Below are 18,819 nucleotides of genomic sequence, written 5' to 3' on the forward strand. Positions count from 1 at the left end.
GGGGGGCGGCCGGAGCCCTGGGAGGAGGGTGGCGAGCCCCGGCGGGGGCTCGGCTCTCCCCTCGGCGGCCAGAGCGCCGGGGGCAGGGCGGCGAGCCCCGGCGGGGGCTCGGCTCTCCCCTCGGTGGCCAGAGCACCGGGGGCAGGGCGGCGAGCCCCGGCGGGGGCTCGGCTCTCCCCCCCCGCCCCCGGCGGCCAGAGCGCCGGGGGCAGGGCGGCGAGAGGGCGGCGAGCCCGGCTGTGGCCCCGCTCTCCCCGGGGGCCAGAGCTCCACGCCACCCCCCCCTCCAGGTGCTGCCCCAAGCACCAGCTTGGGTGCCTGGTGCCTGGAGCCGGCCCTGGTTTTGATATGCCATCTGTTTTATTGAACTGTATAATGCAGTATCAGAGGTTGCCTGTTGAGTGCCATATTTTCCCTGGGTGGTGTAAATCTTACAGCGAGGGAAGGAATCTGTAGGAGAGAGAGGGAATGAATCCAAGAAAAGAAGCGGCTGAGAGCAGGGGTAGCTGGAGCCTTGTCTGTGTGAAATTTGCATGTCGTCTTAGACTGAAATCTCTGACTCAGACATCATATCTAGTACCTAGCCTGCTGGAGACTTAAACATGCCCTGAGGTGAAGCTGAGTGCAACCTGTGCCTGCTTAACCTCAGGCTTTTGAGGATCTTCCCAAGCCCGCTGGGCTGCCTTCAAAATCCAGAGCTGCTTAACTTGCTATGACTGTGCTCTACAGACACTGAAATTGTGAAGTGATCTTCAATAAAAATACAGCACAGGAGGAATAAACAGATGGGGCCTATCAGGCAGGCTGCAAATGAGACAGTTCTTGGTCTTCACTATTGTTTGCTTTATCTGGTTTAATTGTATATGCTATACATACCCAAGTTGGCCCCGTGGCAATGCTGCCATTGGCTCTGTAGCTTTCCTCCCCATTCTTACTACCTCCGAGGGAGGGAAGAACTGTAGAGAGGAAAACATCATTAACTTTTACGGAGTTTTCTGCCATCAAATGTGTGAGGGCATGCTGCCTAAAGCATCTGTACTTTACTTTAGCTCTCCACTTCCACTGCAGGCCAGCCACATCCTCTGATATAGCGGACAACCAGAAAGACATTTTAAAGAGACATATAAAAGGCCGACTGCCAGCTCAGAATGAGCATATTGTGTAGTTTCTGTTCCCCTCCTTCCTTGCTCTCTGGCTGTGTGTGTGTGTGTGTGTGTGTTTGCTTCCTTCCATCTCTGATATTGGTGGAGAGTACAGAGATTAAACACGTTTGTTCATTTTCATCTGAGACTCGACTAAGATCCAAATATTATATAAAAATTGAGTTATATTTTTGATGTTAAAAACTCTATTTTTTATTGTGAATATTTTATAAATAAGAATTACATTAGTTTGGTATTTCAAAAGACTCTGCTTGCTCAGTAAATAATTAAACAAGACACTTCATGCCCAATTCACAGAAGCAATTATAAAAGACCAGTATCTCCAGATTTTATAATTAAAAGAATCCAGAGCTGCTCCACTGGCCACAGAAATCACAATGAAGACCAGGACACCAGTTCATAAAATAGCTGCTTAATATTTTTTGAATAGAAACAATCTTTGTCTCAATGAAAATGCCATTTTCAACTGAATAATTTCAGTTATTTATCTAAATTATTTAGAGCCAATCTCATTACATACATGAAAGGTCAGTAATCATTGTCAGAATTTGACATGTGCAGCAGCCTCGCGCATAGATTTTATGCTGCATTTCATTGTTAAATGCCAGTAACAATGAAATCCTGGCCCGTTAAAATCCCTGGCAAAATTGATTTCAGTAGAACCTGGATTTCACCCCTGAATTTTTTAAAACTGTTCTTCATTCTGTTTGTGTTTATGTACTTACTGAGTCTTCCGTTTCTGTTTCTCCAGACCCTCCCCTCCTCCTTGCCTTTTTTCCTTCTCTTTCTTCCATGTACTTTGTTTTACAGCATGTTAAAACAGAAAGTTGATTCCAAGCAGAGCTGTAATTCTAATTTCTTGTTTCCTGTTTTTCATCCTAAATTTTGTATTTAACTCACATTTTCCCTATTTAATGAACTTTAATCTCTCATGATTATATTAAAACTATTGTATTTATATTACAGTAGTGTCCAAAGGTCCCAATCAAGAGTGGAGTGCTACCATGGCAGGTATATACAGAGACATCATCCGTGTCCTGTAGTTTACAATTATCCCCTTATTTTTCGATTTCCCCCCGACCCCGCTTTACTTTGTCAATCTGTTTGTCTCTGTATCTCTTTACTGCAATCTCCTCTATCTTTTCATTGTCCTTCATATTCCCCTCCTCTCCCCCATATTGTTTTTTTTTTTTTTTACCTCCTCTCTTTCTCTCCTTATTGAGTCCACTGGAGAAAGTCCAAAAGACAACAGTACATTTTTACTACTAGCAAAGCTAGGCCTGAGTTCACAAGAAGCACATTTTCTTAGTTTTATAGATCATACTCAGCAAAAAAGCAGAAAACAGTTGTTCATTCAAATACACACTGGGTGACAATTTATATAGAACTTGTAAAATATGGATATAGATCTGGATTTTTGAAGCCTTCAGTGTTCTGGGTCTTTGGATATGCAGTTTTTGTTCTGCCCATGGCACTGATTTGTGCCGTTCTGGCCAACCACAAAATTCAGCTCCAGATCCAGATTGATAATGTTACAAAAAATGCAAGTGTCACTCCTCTTCAGAGTTTGTGTGGTCCATTATAGAGATTTGGCAGACTGCAAAATTTGCATCTGGGAACAAATTCTAAACCCATTTTGGGATGTTTGGATAGAGTCTTTTGGTTTGATCCCATCTTAGTATTTTATATGGGTCTATTGAAGACAGTTTACGGGATGGGGAGCCAGCAGCAGAAGGAGAAAGGAAAGAACTATGAAACTAACCTTGGGCTGGATTCTGTAGATGTCCATTGACTTCAGTGTGACTACTCGCATGAGTAAAGGCTACTCAGTGTGAGTAACATTTGCAGAATCTGGCCCTACATTTTGTTTAGATCCAGAATGGGGGATGCAGCTGGAGTAGTGGCTGTAGAGGAGCTGTGTTGTTGAACTTTGACCTTCCTGTTGAATCTACCCTCCATCTCCCATAGATATAGAAATCCATAAGCTGGATCACTTGATCTTTATGTGAGGAAGGGTGATGAATTTCACTATAGAGGAAAGGTGATGAATTTCACTATAGGTGACCAGTAAACCATTTGGTGATTAAACGTACCTACTCAAGAGACAGTATTCAGACTCATCTATTCAGTTCAAAGATAGAAATTTCCTAATCTGATGCTATAAAATGCAGGATGACAAAAAGATAAATGCTTTAGGGCCAGTTTATGTTTTCACAGTCTGCCCTAAGTAAGGGGCTGGCATAGCTGCCCTGCTCCTGGGAATGAATTGTGACTCAGAGTCACAGTTCATTTCCTGTTTGTTCCCTTACTGTAACAGTAGCAGATTACTTGCCCTCTGCACAAACTCACTGTGCCCTATTGGGTGCATTTGGAGGTGGTGGGTGGGGAGAGATTCTGAGCACTGCATGTTGACCTAGACAGGAGGGTAGTAGCAGCCCTGCTCTCCCCACAGTGGTGTGAAGTTCAAGGTACATGGCCCATGTAATTTATATACCCCCTGTTTCAACCGGAATGGACACATGAAACAAGCAGCAATCTTGCCCTCTAGGTCAGGTGAGAATGAGACAGTAATCACAACATGCAAACTTATTTCTGTGCTTCAGAAGCACTAAAGGCCTGATTCACTTTATCAGGAATCTCATAGATACCAATCATGATTTAATCATTTGGAATTGGGATTCAATATAAAGCATAACTTCAGTCCTAAATTAACTTTTAATAGCCCCGAGGACCCAACCACTCTAGCTTAAAAATGTTCACAGTTTAACATATTTTAAAAAATACATTACATGAAATGTTATTTTATTGCAGAAATATCTATATTTATTTTAATAATTTACTGTCTTCATAAATAGTAACATAATTGCTTTTTAACTGTGCATTTATGCAAGGGTTATTGGCAGGCACTTATGAATTAGGTTTTACTAGATAGTAAATATTAAAAATCCTTTGTGTTTTCAAAAAATGCCCATTTTTAATATTTACACTGGGAAATGTCTTAATTTTTAACTTCAATACATTATGTTAATATCCATTTTTTAAAAACATTTGTTTGTCTCTCCCTCCCCTCCTCACTTTTATGGTTAGCACAACGTAATTGAGGAAATAGCATTCTAAAATCTCTGAGTTAGGACACTAGATATTTTTCTACTTAGCTTGAATGGGAGTAAGCACAGGAAATACCATTGAAAGCTGATAGGGGAGACATTTGAATGCGTTCTGCCTCTCCGGAGGAATTGGGTTGCCAGGTGTCTGGTTTTCAATCGGAACACCCGGTTGAAAGGGAACCCTGGCAGCTCTGGTCAGCACTGCTGACTGGACCACTAAAAGTCCATTTGGCATAGGGCTGGCTGGCTTCCTATCCGGCTCCCGCATGGCTCCCAAGAAGCGGCGACATGTCTCTCGGGCTCCTAGGCATTGGGGCGGCCATGGGGGCCCCTTGCGCTGCCCCTGCCCTGAGCACCGGCTCTGTAGCTCCCATTGGATGGGAACCAATGAGATTCTTGTGAAAGAACAAGCTTGGTATTGACAAAGTGCAGTTAATATCTGGCAGGAGTTGGAAACGGAATTGTAGAAAAAAATCATCGTAGAAACAACTCATCAATATTTGAAACCAAAATGTTAGTTTAATCAATAAAAATCTACTGTCATTTGCTGCTTACTTCCTCTTTGGTTTCAAAATCTGGTAGTGGTTTAAATGGAGGGAGAAACAAGTTATTAGAAGGGCAAAGAAGGGAATGACTAAGTTAATGAGCAAAAGAAGATACTGACCACTGTAGTTCTGATGCAACAGTTTTTCCCTGAATGTTTTGAAAACCTGGTACTGTTTTGCATGGATAGTTGGGCTCCAAACGGAAGGCCTGACCGAAATAGGTGCCTTTGGGTCTCTACTGAGTGCCTGGAATTTCTCTCTGCGGGACTGTACCCTGAGTTCTGAGTAAGCCATGCACCTGGGCAAATAGTTGGTTATTTTCAATAGCAGTCAGTATTTAATTTTCACTTAAGAAAATAGTTCTCTGTATTTGCATGCTCAATTAGTTGTTTAATTGCACATTAACTGTATGTACTAAATTTATCCTTTGAAAAATTAGTCCTGTTCATGTTAAGAATCACTATTGTCTTAAAGATGGGTGACCTCCTGCACCACCTCCTACAATGTATTATATCTGCTAAGGGCTACACTGAATAAAAATGTATGCGGCTTCTATTCAAAATTGGAGGATGCCTCAAATACTAAAACTTGATTTTGGAGGGTTCTGAGGCTTTGTGCAGATTTTGGAGGTTTTGGAGATTTTGAATCCAGACATAATTTTCTACTTACCAAGCTTTTAAAAAGGAAATGAGTAGTAAATGCAAGCATCCAATCTACTGTCTATGTGCCAACTCCTGATAAATGGAGCGAAGTCAAGCTGCTGTGAGGAAATTGCTTTGAAGTATAGCACAGCAGATGGAATAAATTCTTAGCCTCAATATATATGTAACCCAGGGCTTTAAAAACCATATAGCTGATCAGATATTGAATGATATTGGAAAGGAGTGAGATTCTACTCCTCTCCATCATGAAGTTTTGGTCTTTTTGCTCTTCATAAAAACCCACTCGCCACACTTTCAGCATGCCCACTGCGTTCATCCTCATGGCAACAAGGCCTGCAAAGACAGATCCTCTGTGTCATGTTGCATAGTATGGAATACCTCACCATTGCATGGCCCACTAACAGAACAGGAACTTAGCATTTCTGCTGAGTGTCCTGATTTAAGAAATGCTGTTCAAGATAAAAGTTGACCTGGAAAGAACTTAGTGTTAAATTAGTAGGCTGTTGCTTCCTGGATTCAATAGAGAAGGGGTTATTGTATTAGAGTCCATTCTAATATTGGCTATAATACTCATCAGATTGGCAAATCTAGTTTGTTAAATTTCAGTTTTAAAATCTGACACCTTAGCAAATTTACGAAATCCACTCCTACAGTAATATCTTAAGGCCTACTGTAGCTGCATTTTATGAACATCTTTCCTGGTGAGGCTAGCTACTTGTTCTTCAAAGTGATGTCACTAAATGTTTAATTCAGCATGGGTCTTTAGCATGTGACTATTTTAAACCATTTTAGTAGTCTTATTGACTTCAGTAGTCAATACTCAGTTGCTTAAATTGAGGCACGTGTTTAAGTATGTTGCTAAATCAGGGCCTGTAATTGGGGACGCTCATCTCCTGCCCTGGAGTTCCTCACAAACAGTCTTGGACATCTTTGGATTGTCAACACCTCTGAGAGTTTTTATTTCTGTTACGACCATCACAATCCCCGTGCAACACTTCTACCCACAATGTCATTCAATCCGCAGCCCTTTCTCCAGGGAGAGGAAGCAGAAGCAATCTCACCAGCCAGAGACCTAGCTTCCCCTAGGCAATACTAGCCCCTCTCTTCTGCACTTCCTTCCTGTGCTTTTTAACTACCTTCTCAGCTGATGGGATAATTAGCCCCTTAGCTCATTTGCCCATAGTCTGATTAGGTAATTAAGTTTTTGGTCCCTCAATCAGGGTTTCTCTGGGGCAAAACTAAGTGACCAGAGTGCTGGGTCAGCTGCTTGCTTTCAGCACTCTGTCACAAGGTCTAAATTCTGTGTTGGACAAGAAGAATTTGTAACTGGGAAATGTTGCTATATATGTCATAAGAATTGTCTCACAGGTTTTTGTATGTCTGATAACTCACTGGAGTTGACAAGATTTATGTACTATATTAACCATTGATTCCAAACATTCTAGATACACTGAAGTAGAATTAACCTACCCAAGTGTGCTCTAACCTTCCACTGATTTCAGTGGGATTTAAAATGAGTGCCAGCAGCACAGCAGGTACAGTAAAGGAACAGTAGTTAACTGTTGTTAGCAGTAACGATACAACAGTCATACAATAGCCTCGACTTGCTAGCACCAAAGGTTAATAAGTAATAATAATTAAATCCTCAGAAAAGTCTGGTGATTTTATTTCTTGTCCCTTGTAAAAAAAATATATAGTTTTTAAATGTAATCATTTTTTCACCATTTCTTTGCTATGTGTCTGATTTATTTTGGAAACATTGCTGAATAATGAGGAAGTGCCCTAATAGGGGTATAAGAGAAATTGGTTTTTCTGAGTCACAAGGAAATATGTTCAGGTTTAGGTTGCCCCCTCTGCACAAAAAACGTGTAAGGGTTAAGACATCCAATAAATTTTCAGTGGCAAAGTTTCCTCCAAATAGTTGTATTGGGGATGGAATCTGCTTCCCTCATCCCGCAGAACAAGATACATGTGGATGTTAAGACACCTGTTGGAGACCAAGGTCATCCCTGAAGATGCATTTGTCTCCATACTTTCCCCAACCCCACACTTCATGGCAACATGGCTCCTGAAGTGCTCATGTTTTCGTGGCCTTTTCACTTGAGGCTTACCCTGAGGGTGGGTTCTTAAATCAGGAGAGGAAACATACATACAACATTACCGATTGGTCAGTATTATTCTACACAGGTAATTCCCATTTTTCAGGGGAATTGATGCCATGCAGTTGTTGTCCTTTCATGGAGCCTCCACCAAGTGATTTTTGCATGGAGGAGCTTCTTTGGTCTCTGGGTCACAATGTGTGGGAGCAGGCTGCTTAAAGCGGACTGCACTATTTTGCTGCCTTCCTTCCATTCCACACAGTGGAGTATGGGGTGAAATCCTGGTCCCCCTAAAGTAGGAATTTCACCGTTGGCCTTTGGGGCCTACTTCTATTTCCACTGAAGTCAGTGCTTTAAAGTGATTTCAATACGAGCAGGATTGAGCCTACTGTGGGTAACAAATGTAATTGCTACAGCAGTGATAAATTGGAATGTCTCACTTACTTTGATTGGAGAAAGCAGTAAACTAAGTTTTTTGCACACACACAAATTCCTCTACGATTTGCATTTTCAGTAACTATAAAAGAATGTGTATTTCAGAAAAGAATTGAGGCATTTTATTACTTGTCACAAGATGTGAGTGAATAATTCACAGAGCACAACTTATCCAACAAATTTAGCCTTGCCTTTCTATTCATGGTATCTCTCTGTAAATAGATTGCAATTTTCTTGAATGGATTTGCTACTCTAATATATTCTGCACATTCTTTAAAATTATGTTTAAGCTTCTCTGAGTTGATCACGAGCAATTTGCTGTAAGCAACTGATTTTCGAAATTCGAAATTTAAGCTGTGATGATTAGCGGTGATTGGTCAGAAAAGTAACATGCTATTTTTTCCTGATTAGATAAGGATGTGAACACTTTTGATACATAGTTTCACCCAAGGATACTTATACTAGAAAAGATCCGTCTCCTAATCTTCACTGAGAATCAATGCATAAAAACATCACACGAGAATCAATGCAAATTTAGGCTAATATTCATGGGGAATACTTTGAAGTAAAAGTCACTAGCCAGTATCTTTTCATGAGTATCTCCTGAATCCCCATGATCTTAAATCTTAAAAATGCAACCACAAGAAATCTACATTTTAGGCCAAAGATTTTAAAAAAATAAAGGCAGAGAAACATAATTCCTAATAATGATAATCCTGGCTTTGTAATTGAAAATAGCCATTAAGTGCAGTGGCTGAGATTTATCAGTGCAGCGTGCAGCTAGATACAGGTAGTGGTTTAGATTAGAGGAGAGAGAGTTTGCATTTTGTGAAGGTTATAGGAATGTCTGCACTGACAATTGAGTCTTTTATTTATGACATTCCACTACAGGTTATTATGCAGGCATTATAAGAACCTCCCCACACAGCCTCACAAATGATCTTAACATGACCTAGAAAGAGCACCCTTTCAGTGAGAAAGAGACATATTTGTCACTTCTAAATCAATCTTTAGTTTCCCCAGAGTAGAAACTGATTATGTTGCCTTTTATAGCAGTATTCAGTTATGGGATGTTTTTATGCTATAAACTGTCCATTGGGGAATTGACCCAACAAACCAATTTCAGACTGGATTCCTACCAGGATCTCAAAGGAGAAAAGATAAACTTTAATCCACTTAACCACTTGACCTTGTCCTACTCCTGTTTATCATATAGTGAGCTATGTGGGTTGCCAGGTGAGTCCAAATCTGCTGATTCAGGTGATGCTAGAATTCCAGTTTTAAGGAATCTTTATGACAGATCAGAGATTAATTAGCCTAGTGCATCTGACTACTGTAGGTCTTTCTCTCCTTTACTAACCATGTTTATCATTTTAATGTCAAATTAACTTCCAGCAACTTGGTTGATCACATAAACGTGTGATGCATTAGACCTGCTGCTTTTGACATCAGATAAATTTTGAAGTTTACAGAGACTTTATTGGCTCTCATTGTGTACATGCTGGAATGGACAGACTGGGGCGGGAACGCAGAGGAGGGCGTCATTTTCCCTGGCTGGAAAGGGTGTGGGGAGGGGCAGCTGCAGGAGATGTGCAAAGCGCCTCCCGGGGTCATGGTGGAGTCGCCCCTTTTCAGCCTGTCCGAGTGGGTATGAGCAGAAGGCCTCATGTTCTCGTCATGGCGGTTGGGGTCCTTGGCACAGCGGTCCTGCTCGCTCCCGAGCGCTTTCAGCATGGGGTCCCCACCGCCATTGCAGTTGTTGAGCGAAGAGGTCTGCAGCGGATTCTTGGACTTTGGTTCTCCACTGCCGGCCCCCAGATTTGGCATGTGCTCGGCTAAGAATGGGACACTGAGACAGTGCCCAAGAACCTTAAAAAATGAAATACATGGAAGACATATAGAATAAATGAAGAAAATTACATGCCTTACCTTAATGGACAAATGTGCTAAGAACCTACTTGTCGCAGTGATCACAGTGTATCTTTCTTCTTGTTTGCCATACCATACTTAAGAAATTGTATAAGTACCATATTTTCACATTAGTATAAACTTTGCTGCAGAGGAAGAAGTCTTTGAAGTACATCCTTTGCCTTGGCCAAGGAAAATGGCATTGCAAGGGTGACAGTGTAAGGCATCAAAGTCTGTGGATGCTGCTGCAGAAACTAATACCATAGTAAATAGGAGACAGATAAGATGTACTTTGTTCCTTTTCTATGGCATGTACATACATTGCAGATTAGATTAATTGGGAGAGATTGAGAGCTCAAAAATGTTGATATGTAAAATGTTTTTGAACCTGTAGTACCCATAAATCTGTAGTACCTGTGAAAACCTCCTCCTTTTCACACACGATTAATTCTTTTGTATGTACAAATCTGTGTATTTTATTTTATTTTGCTATATTGGTTGCATTCGTATATTTTTGTACACACAAGTTTCCTGGAATGTTTGTCCCTTTGTCTCTTTAGCTAAGTATAAATCAGCTCTCACGATGACCTGTTTGCATGTTACCGCTCATAATCTCATTTAAAAAAATTTTATTGATTGTTTTGGGGTTTTTTTGCAAATGGCTGTATCTGGCATCCTCATGCGAAGGGCGGTTTATGTTGTATGTGTGAGTGGCAGCATGATTAAATGCTGCAGTGAGTAAATTGGGTGTCCCTACTCAGGGTCCTGAGCTTTATTTTCTTTGAAGATGAAGTTCTTTTAGGGACCTCCTTGGACATAAATTTCCTCCTCCTTTCCTTCTACTGGGTCTCATAAGACTCAGGCTTGGAGATGGGTAGGGGAAGAGAAGAGGATCTTGCAAAGTGAAGATAACATTCAGGCATGCAAGATACTCATTTCTAAGTGAATTATTAGAATTAACCAGGCTGCTTTCTGTACTTTAATGGCACAGAGACTTCAAAGACTGTAGTAGGTTGTGAACATCAAATATATGCTATTTATCTATCTGTTCATGTGTGCATTTTTGTATACATATAGAAGTGTTGCCAACTCTCACAATTTTATCACAAGTCTCACATCAATAGATATTTTTCTTTCAAGTCCCAGCTACTGGAGACATATATGCTGTGAGAATCTCAGATTTCCTTAAAAAAAAGTTTCTAGCCCCCATAATTGCAGAGAAAGTGTTGGAAACATGAATCCTACAGGATGGCAACTAAATAGAACCTGGCATCTATTATTTCTAAAAATCCCATAGTTTTCTAAGTCAATGTTATGATGTTTTTGAGGCCTGATGCATGATTTTTAAATGCTCAGAGTTAGCAATACTGTATCTGATATTTATAACTTCTGGTTTATTAATATTATAGATTTTTCCCAGCTTTCTCTCAGCCTAGCCATTGTTCACTGATTTCTATAGTTGTCACTGCAGAAGTGGGTCCTGGAAAAGCATTTGAAGGTGGAGGTGGGCAGCATACTTGTGGGTCATTCTAAGGACAATGTTCAATATGTTAAGGGTGGCCTGGAAGAAAGCGTGAAGACGTTCATGGGATACGTGAACAAGTGCCCTGTTGTGGCTGAGGACATTGATGGGTTGGAGGCAGAAGTGGGCAATGTGATAGCAACACAATCAGAGAAGGGTGAAGAACTTTGAGGGATCTTGAAGTTTAGGACAAGAAACTTGAACTGGATACGCTGAGAAAGCGGAGTCAGTGAGTGAAAGATTCAAAAGGGAGGGTGATGAGGCTTAACAAAATGATGTAGTTTTTTTAGTTGGGACTTGATTAATCCACCCCAGTTCAGTTTTGATCTAGTGCTCCTCCTTCCCCATCCAAATAAAGAAAACCAATGGTGTGCAGTGTTTGGTGGTGGCGGCTTAACACTATTTCCCCCACTATTATCCTGGGCTGGTCTAAAATGTAACAGCTGGAAAGTGGTAACAAACCCCAGCCCATCCAAAATCAGATGAACAAAAAACTGCTGTATACCTTAGGGGTCAGAAGTAAGGGGGTTGAGTGACATCTAAGAGCCTAGTGTGGGCCAGCATCTGGGCCAAAACCTTGCTTAAATAATTCAGAGAACTGGCTGCCAAGTTTGTGTGCAGAGTTAAAATGTTCACATGTATTTCAAACCCTAAAAGTTTCCTTATTCTGTGTTGTAAGTAGGACATTTACATTTTTTGCTTATAGTGGAATTGTGTTTTATCACAGGATGTGGTAATTAAATACAAAGCAAGCTCAATTTTCCTTGTGGAATGAAGACCTATAAAATGTTCTAGTTATAGAACTGCGGTATTGTATTGTATGCTGTTCGTCTATCCAGTCATAACAATCTGTTTGATAAATACCATTGGGCCAAACTCTGCACAGTTTTACTCACACAAACAGTCCATACTATGGGAATAGTCCCCGTGAAGTATATAGGACCATGCATGTGAGTAAAAACAATTTGCTGGAGCAATTAGGCTAAGGCTTAATAGTGTTAATATTAAATGAGCAAGTATAACATGAACTTTAAAACCTGAAATCAAATTCAATGGAGCTTTGTTTAAGAGTAATATTTAACAGAGATTACCTCTCAGTAGAGATTTAGGGCTCAGGCCTGCAAGGATCTCAGCATTCTGGCCCCAATCTAGTAGAGCACTGACACACACACAACTTTAAGTATGTGAGCAGTCTTAGTTGACTTCAGTGGATCTACTTATTTGCCTAAGATTAAACACATGCTTAAGTGTGTTGCTGGTTTAGGGCCAGAATAGTCAGCACCTTAAATTAAATAAATAAATGGAGATATCCTAGCTCCTAGAACTGGAAGGGACCTTGAAAGGTCATTGAGTCTAGCCCCCTGCTTTCATTAGCAGGACCAAGTACTGATTTCACCCTAGATCCCTAAGTAGCCCCCTCAAGGATTGAACTCACCACCTTGGGTTTAGCAGGCCAATGCTCAAACCACTGAGCTATCCCTCCCACCTTGAAAGAACCAAACCTCCTTTAGTAAAGGAATCTTATCCTGCAGTCCTTACTCAGGAAAAAACTCTCTTGAAGTCCATTTAATACTGTAATTATTGAAATACTGATGTTATAAACTGTGGAGATATGAAACACATGCATAGTATCTCATCCAAAATGATGAGCTGCTTGCAGTGTTCCACAGCTGAGTTCCTATTGACTAGAGCAGTGGTTCTCAACCTGGGGGTACACAGAGATCTTCTAGGGCAGGGGTTCGCAAACTTTTGTACTGGTGACGCCTTTCACATAGCAAGCCTCTGAGTGCGATCCTCCCTTATAAATTAAAACCACTTTTTAATATATATTTAACACCATTATAAATGCTGGAGGCAAAGTGGGGTTTGGGTGGAGGCTGACAGCTCCTGACTCCCTGTGTAATAACCTTGTGACCCCTGAGGGGTCCCGACTCCCAGTTTGAGAACCCCTAGGGGGTCCATCAACCCATCTAGATATTTGCCTAGTTTTACAACAGGCTACATAAAAAGCACTAGTGAGCTCAGTACAAACAAAAATTTCATACAGACAATGACTTGTTTATACTGTTCTATGTACTATACACTGAACTGTAAGTACAATATTAATATTCCAATTGATTTTTTTTATAATTGTATGGTAAAAATGAGAAAGTCAGCAATTTTTCAGTAATAGGGTGCTCTGACACTTGTATATTTATGTCTGATTTTTGTAAGAAGGTAGTTTTTAAGTGAGGTGAAACTTGGGGGTACACAAGACAAATCAGACTCCTGAAAGGGGTACAGTCATCTGGAAAGGTTGAGAGCTACTGGACTAAAGGAAGCACTGTCTGATACATGTTTTACCTTGAACAGATTTCTTTCTTCGTTTAGATTTGTGTAAATGTTAAGGAAAGCACTTATCCAAAGCTCTATGCACCTTTGCCATATATTCCAAATACAAAAATAGATACAGCAGCCTCCCCCAAAAACTCAGGAAACAATATTTTTAAAACCCCACTCCAGCTGCAGACCCTGGTGCATAAATTCCAGCCCTCCCTCTCCAAGTGCCTGTGGAACACATGGGCTTTGTATCTTGACCTAAAGATCAAAAGGTATGGACTAATTAGAACCAGCAGAAGAGAGGAGTGATTTCTACGTCTAATGCAAATATCCTGTCAGCAACTGTGTCAAGCCATAGTGCTATGTAGGGTGCAGTGTGGTAGTAGTTATAGTCTAATATGATAAAGGCATGGATCATATTGGCAAAGTCCACATTAGAGAAAATGGTCACAGACATATATCCTGGTCATTACTGTTACATGATTGTCTAACTGGGGATCCAACAGTACCCATTACTTGTGAACAAATTGCATAATAAATGGTGGCCACACACCCTCACTTAAAAGGGCAGCTATGCTTCTCACCATGTCTGCTGATGTTGGTTTCAGTCTCTTGGGGTGTTACCATTTTAACACTTCAGGCATTTTATTTTTAATTGGAACTCCTTCAGTTTGACTAAAAACACATGGAAATCTGTTTCTTGATTTAGTTTTTTCATCCCTTTTATTGAAGGGCGGGGGGCAAAGTTGCGTATTATGCCCATGCCTCTTGTTCATTAACGTACTTCAATCTTCTAGCTCAAACCATCTGGGCTTTTTATGCTGAGGGATATTACATGGTATTTGATTGCTTTGTGAATTTTACAGAGGGCAGGATGATCTGGAGTGATAATGTCAGTGGGAAAGGCATGATAAAATATGACTGAATTTTACAACAGTCTCTGAATATAATTCTTGTATATATTAGCAGATTTATGTATTATAAATTAAGTTGAACAATACAAGCTGCAGATAACCATATATTTTCTGTCTATGTAAATTAATCATTGAATAAATAAGCAATATTCCTGTGTTTTAGCAGTATGAAAGAGTATAAATTTACAGAAGGAAATACCAGTGGTAGCAGCTTTTATTTTTTTTAACAAAATAAGCAGTTCAAAAAGTTTTCTTCTTTGAGTATATGTCAGTGTGGATCCCATTGTAGTTGCACCTGTGCTGCAAGCATTGGAGATCAGATTGTTTTTATAGAAGTGTCCATTGGGGCTGTGAATACATCCTATGCTTCCTTGTGCTCCTGTGTGAGGATATAAAGGGTGGAGCAACCATGACCCTCCCTCGGCGTCCTTTTACTGTCTGTGGCAGCAGGATAGAATCTGGTAAGTGTTCAACCTGCTGTTTTTAACTTGAGCCTCAAACTCATTCTAAGCTGTTTTTATTTGGAACAAATCCTTCTTCCCTTTCCTTATTTTATTAATTCTTTTAGTTTGGACATTCTCCCCACCCCAAATAAAAAGACGAGACAGAGCGAGACCCCCACTGCATATCTCCAGTACAGGGTTAGGTGCTCACGTCAACAGTATTGGAAGATTCCAAACCTTCACATTTTAAGTCTCATCTGAGCTGCAACAGATTCATCCCCTTTGTTGATGGGGATAGCTGAAACCTTTTCTGTTTGGGGAAGAGTCACATCCTCTGTGGTGTGAAAGTCCTTCTCGTTGAAGTCTCACACATCAAGGGACATGAGGTTCAAGCTACATCTACTCAAGTAATCAGTGAGCATCACTGTAGAACCAAACATGATATTCCCCCTCCCAGGAACCCGAGGGTCATCCTCAGTGAGTGCCCCTCTCAGCAGATACCGCACTGCATGGGCCAGCAGCGAGAGGAAGGCAGAGAAGAAAACCTCATCAAAATCATTACAGATTATTGGGGTTGCTGGGGTTGTCCATGCAGCCAATTCGGCAACTACCTCAGCAATGGAACTGACAGAGCTGGTATCAACCCTCTGCACTAGCTTTGGCACCAGTTCCCTAGGCACTGACAAAATCCTCACTAGAGCTGACTCTTGGTACCCCAGCACATTGGTGAAGCCAGAAGAAAAGTCTGTCTTAGCAGACTTCCTGAGCAAGCAGTCACTGACCAAATACAAATGGTCTTTTCACAGTCCATCACACAATCAATATTGCCTCTGTTCAGTTCCCCACCAAGGACAATGCAAAATGTGAGAACTTTAGCTGCAGATGAGGCCTCAGTTCAGGGTTATTACCAGATGTCTTCTTCCTGTGGTGGGACAGAGACTTGCTGTATACTATCTCCTCAGTCCCAGGGTGATTTCAAACATCATGAGAGACAAAGCCATGATCATTCTGGTGGCTCCATATTGGCCAGTCCTGGCTTACATATCTGCTGCAGATGTCTATTCAGCCTCCAATCCAGCTCCCTGCCCACCAAGGCCTGTTCTCCCAGCATCATGGTCGGATACTCCAGACCTAATGTCACTGCACTTGATGGCATGGCTGAGCATCAGAGATGGATAAAGCTTTCTACAAGTCCAGGAAATACTGACACAAAACAGAAAAGCATCTAGGACATAAGTCGAACTGTTTCTTGATATTAGGCAGTTGAAATGGCCTAGACTTAGCCCAGGCCTCAATACCAAAGATCCTTCACTGCCTACTTCACCTTAAACAGGCTAGTCTTTTGCTCGGTCATTTTGCCTGTGCAGTTGTGTTCAATCTTTTCTCACTCCACAGTGCTGAACTTTCTTAAGGGGCTATTACATACTTAGGTCTAGTACATACTCACCCATTACACAACCCACTCTATGTTGTGGAGGATTTTGATATTTTGAAATTTGGTTTCATTCCAATTAAGAACAAAAAGCTCAATTTCACAATACTTACTGAGTGTATGGGGTGCTCCACTTGGAGTTCTGCAATTAGAATTGATTCTGTGAAACTGTACTCTTGTGTTTGCTCTCTTTGTGAAGAAGATTAGGCTTCAATGAAATAGTCAAAGAAGAAATTTCCTGATTCACTGTCTCATTAATTTCTCTCCCAATGGGGAACCAACCCACTAAATCCTAAATTTCATGGAGACCACTCGAGATCTGGGTGTATATAACTCACATTTCTAAAGAGTATATTCGTTCCTGGTGCCTCCGTTTTTAGGCATCCAGTTTGAGGTATTTAGGGTTTTATTACCAGATGTGCTGAGCATTTGCAGCTTCTGTTGGAGCTACAGGTTTTTAGCACCTTTGAAAACCAGGCCCATCTTGTTCAGGCTGTTACCCAAAAATAAAGGAACCCAAGAATAGGGCCTAAATATTTCTCTCATCATCTGCTTTTTGACCTTGTGACTATTTCACTTTACTTACAAAATAATATCCTCACAACATAGAAAACATTTCTGTGAGCCCTCGCAACGTGAAACTGCAAAGTTTCATACAGTTCTACTTGTTACCAAGAACATTTCACCTCTTATTGAGTATTGTTTTTTCATCAATTACTTGGGCTGCTCTGAAACATCTTGACCTTGGGCTGCATACAGTAGGCTGTTTTGTTTTATTGTGTCATTTTCAAACTTGTCTCTTTGAAAAGTATCAAAATCAAAACTGTCTCCTTCTGGCAAGGAGACATTATTCCATCTGTCGTAGGTGGGTTACGGAATTCTACAGTCAGTGCTACCTTGTGCTGTGATTCTGTCGGGCCTCACCAGGTGGGTAGAGTAAGGCTAGGTCAGAAATGTGGCTGATTGTCAGACCTGTGAGACAGAGATAAGTATACAAAAGTGATGCTTTAGCAAGTTGCCCTCTTCCCCTAATAATTACTGGACCAACGCCTCAGTATGGTGCTAGGGATCATGCTGTGCCTGGGCCAGATTTTCCCTGGCCTTTATACGAGTACACAGTGTGGGGAAGATACAGGGAGGTCAATTCTGCCTGAAACTCAGGGCTGCTCAATTTCTGCTAACCCTGGGTGGACACGGTGCACCCAAGGAGGCAGAGAGAAGCCATTGCCACACACCACCGTTGCACAGGCCTGCAGTGAAGCCTGGTGCAGCAGGGGAAGTAAGCTGCACCCTATGAAAGAGCTTAGCAGTACTTGTGTTCCCAGGGAGCTTGGTGAGGTATTCTGCTTTTCTGATCTTCCCCAGGGGTGACATGGCTCCAAACCAGATCAGTGCCTAAATGACACAATTGAGCTCTTTGTTGTGAGAGATGAGCCCCAGTGCAGAAGCATATTTATGGATCTGAACTTTTCCAAAGATAATGGGAAGTGTTTGGATCTAAGATTCCCGGTTGGGCCTCTCGTCTCATCATAACCCTGATGGTTCTTCTTCTTCTAACACAGATTAATCATCCTATTTTATAGATCTAATTTTATTTTGCATCAAGGGCCTCATGAGCAGAGCCCGAATGATTACAAGAAACCAATAAGGAATAAAGCAGACTTTGGTTTATCCCTGTTACAGACTTGATTGGTATGTGTGCCTGTTACATGGGAGCCAATTCACTTTGAGTAAAAAAAAAATCTCTCTAGTGTTTTCGCAGTTGGTTGTTTTTGTCACTTGAAACAAAGGAGGTGGTTCAGTCCTTCTATAGATTTTCTCCCATTTAAGAATAAATTCTTTCTCACCTTGCCCCAACTGTTCACCTTTCTTCATGAGGCTTGTAAACTGAAGTGTGAATTGAACAGATGGTTGGAGATCAGTTCGCAAATATCCATCCCAATGGCTACCTTGTCAATGTCCTTTAAGGACCAGACTCCCCTGTTCTCAGCCCACAAGGTACTCATTGACTTAGTGGAGTGGGCAATAATGCCTTCAGGAGCAATCATTTTCTAAGACTTACACACACACGTACATGTACATATACACATACATATACACATACATGTATGTATAAATATGCGTGTGTACACACACACGTTCTTTATATATATATAAAATCCCGTGGCCTTATTGAGGTCCACCTGGTAGACTTGGAAAAATTTGTTGTCTTGCATTAATTACCCTCCCAGGACTCAACTCTGCACAGCTTGTAACTTTCCATCAGTGAA

The 18,819-nt window shown here is 41.1% G+C and overlaps 1 protein-coding gene across 1 annotated transcript in view; it reads left to right on the plus strand.

Annotated features, from left to right (window-relative positions):
* Window positions 1–18,819, plus strand: part of NAALADL2 (N-acetylated alpha-linked acidic dipeptidase like 2) — a 547,525-nt gene that overhangs the window by 139,563 nt on the left and 389,143 nt on the right. The gene's annotated exons all lie outside the window — the stretch shown is intronic.

Source organism: Terrapene carolina, unplaced genomic scaffold (genome assembly GCF_002925995.2).
Source record: "Terrapene carolina triunguis isolate 2854851 unplaced genomic scaffold, T_m_triunguis-2.0 Scaffold88, whole genome shotgun sequence".
Lineage (NCBI taxonomy): Eukaryota > Metazoa > Chordata > Testudines > Emydidae > Terrapene > Terrapene triunguis.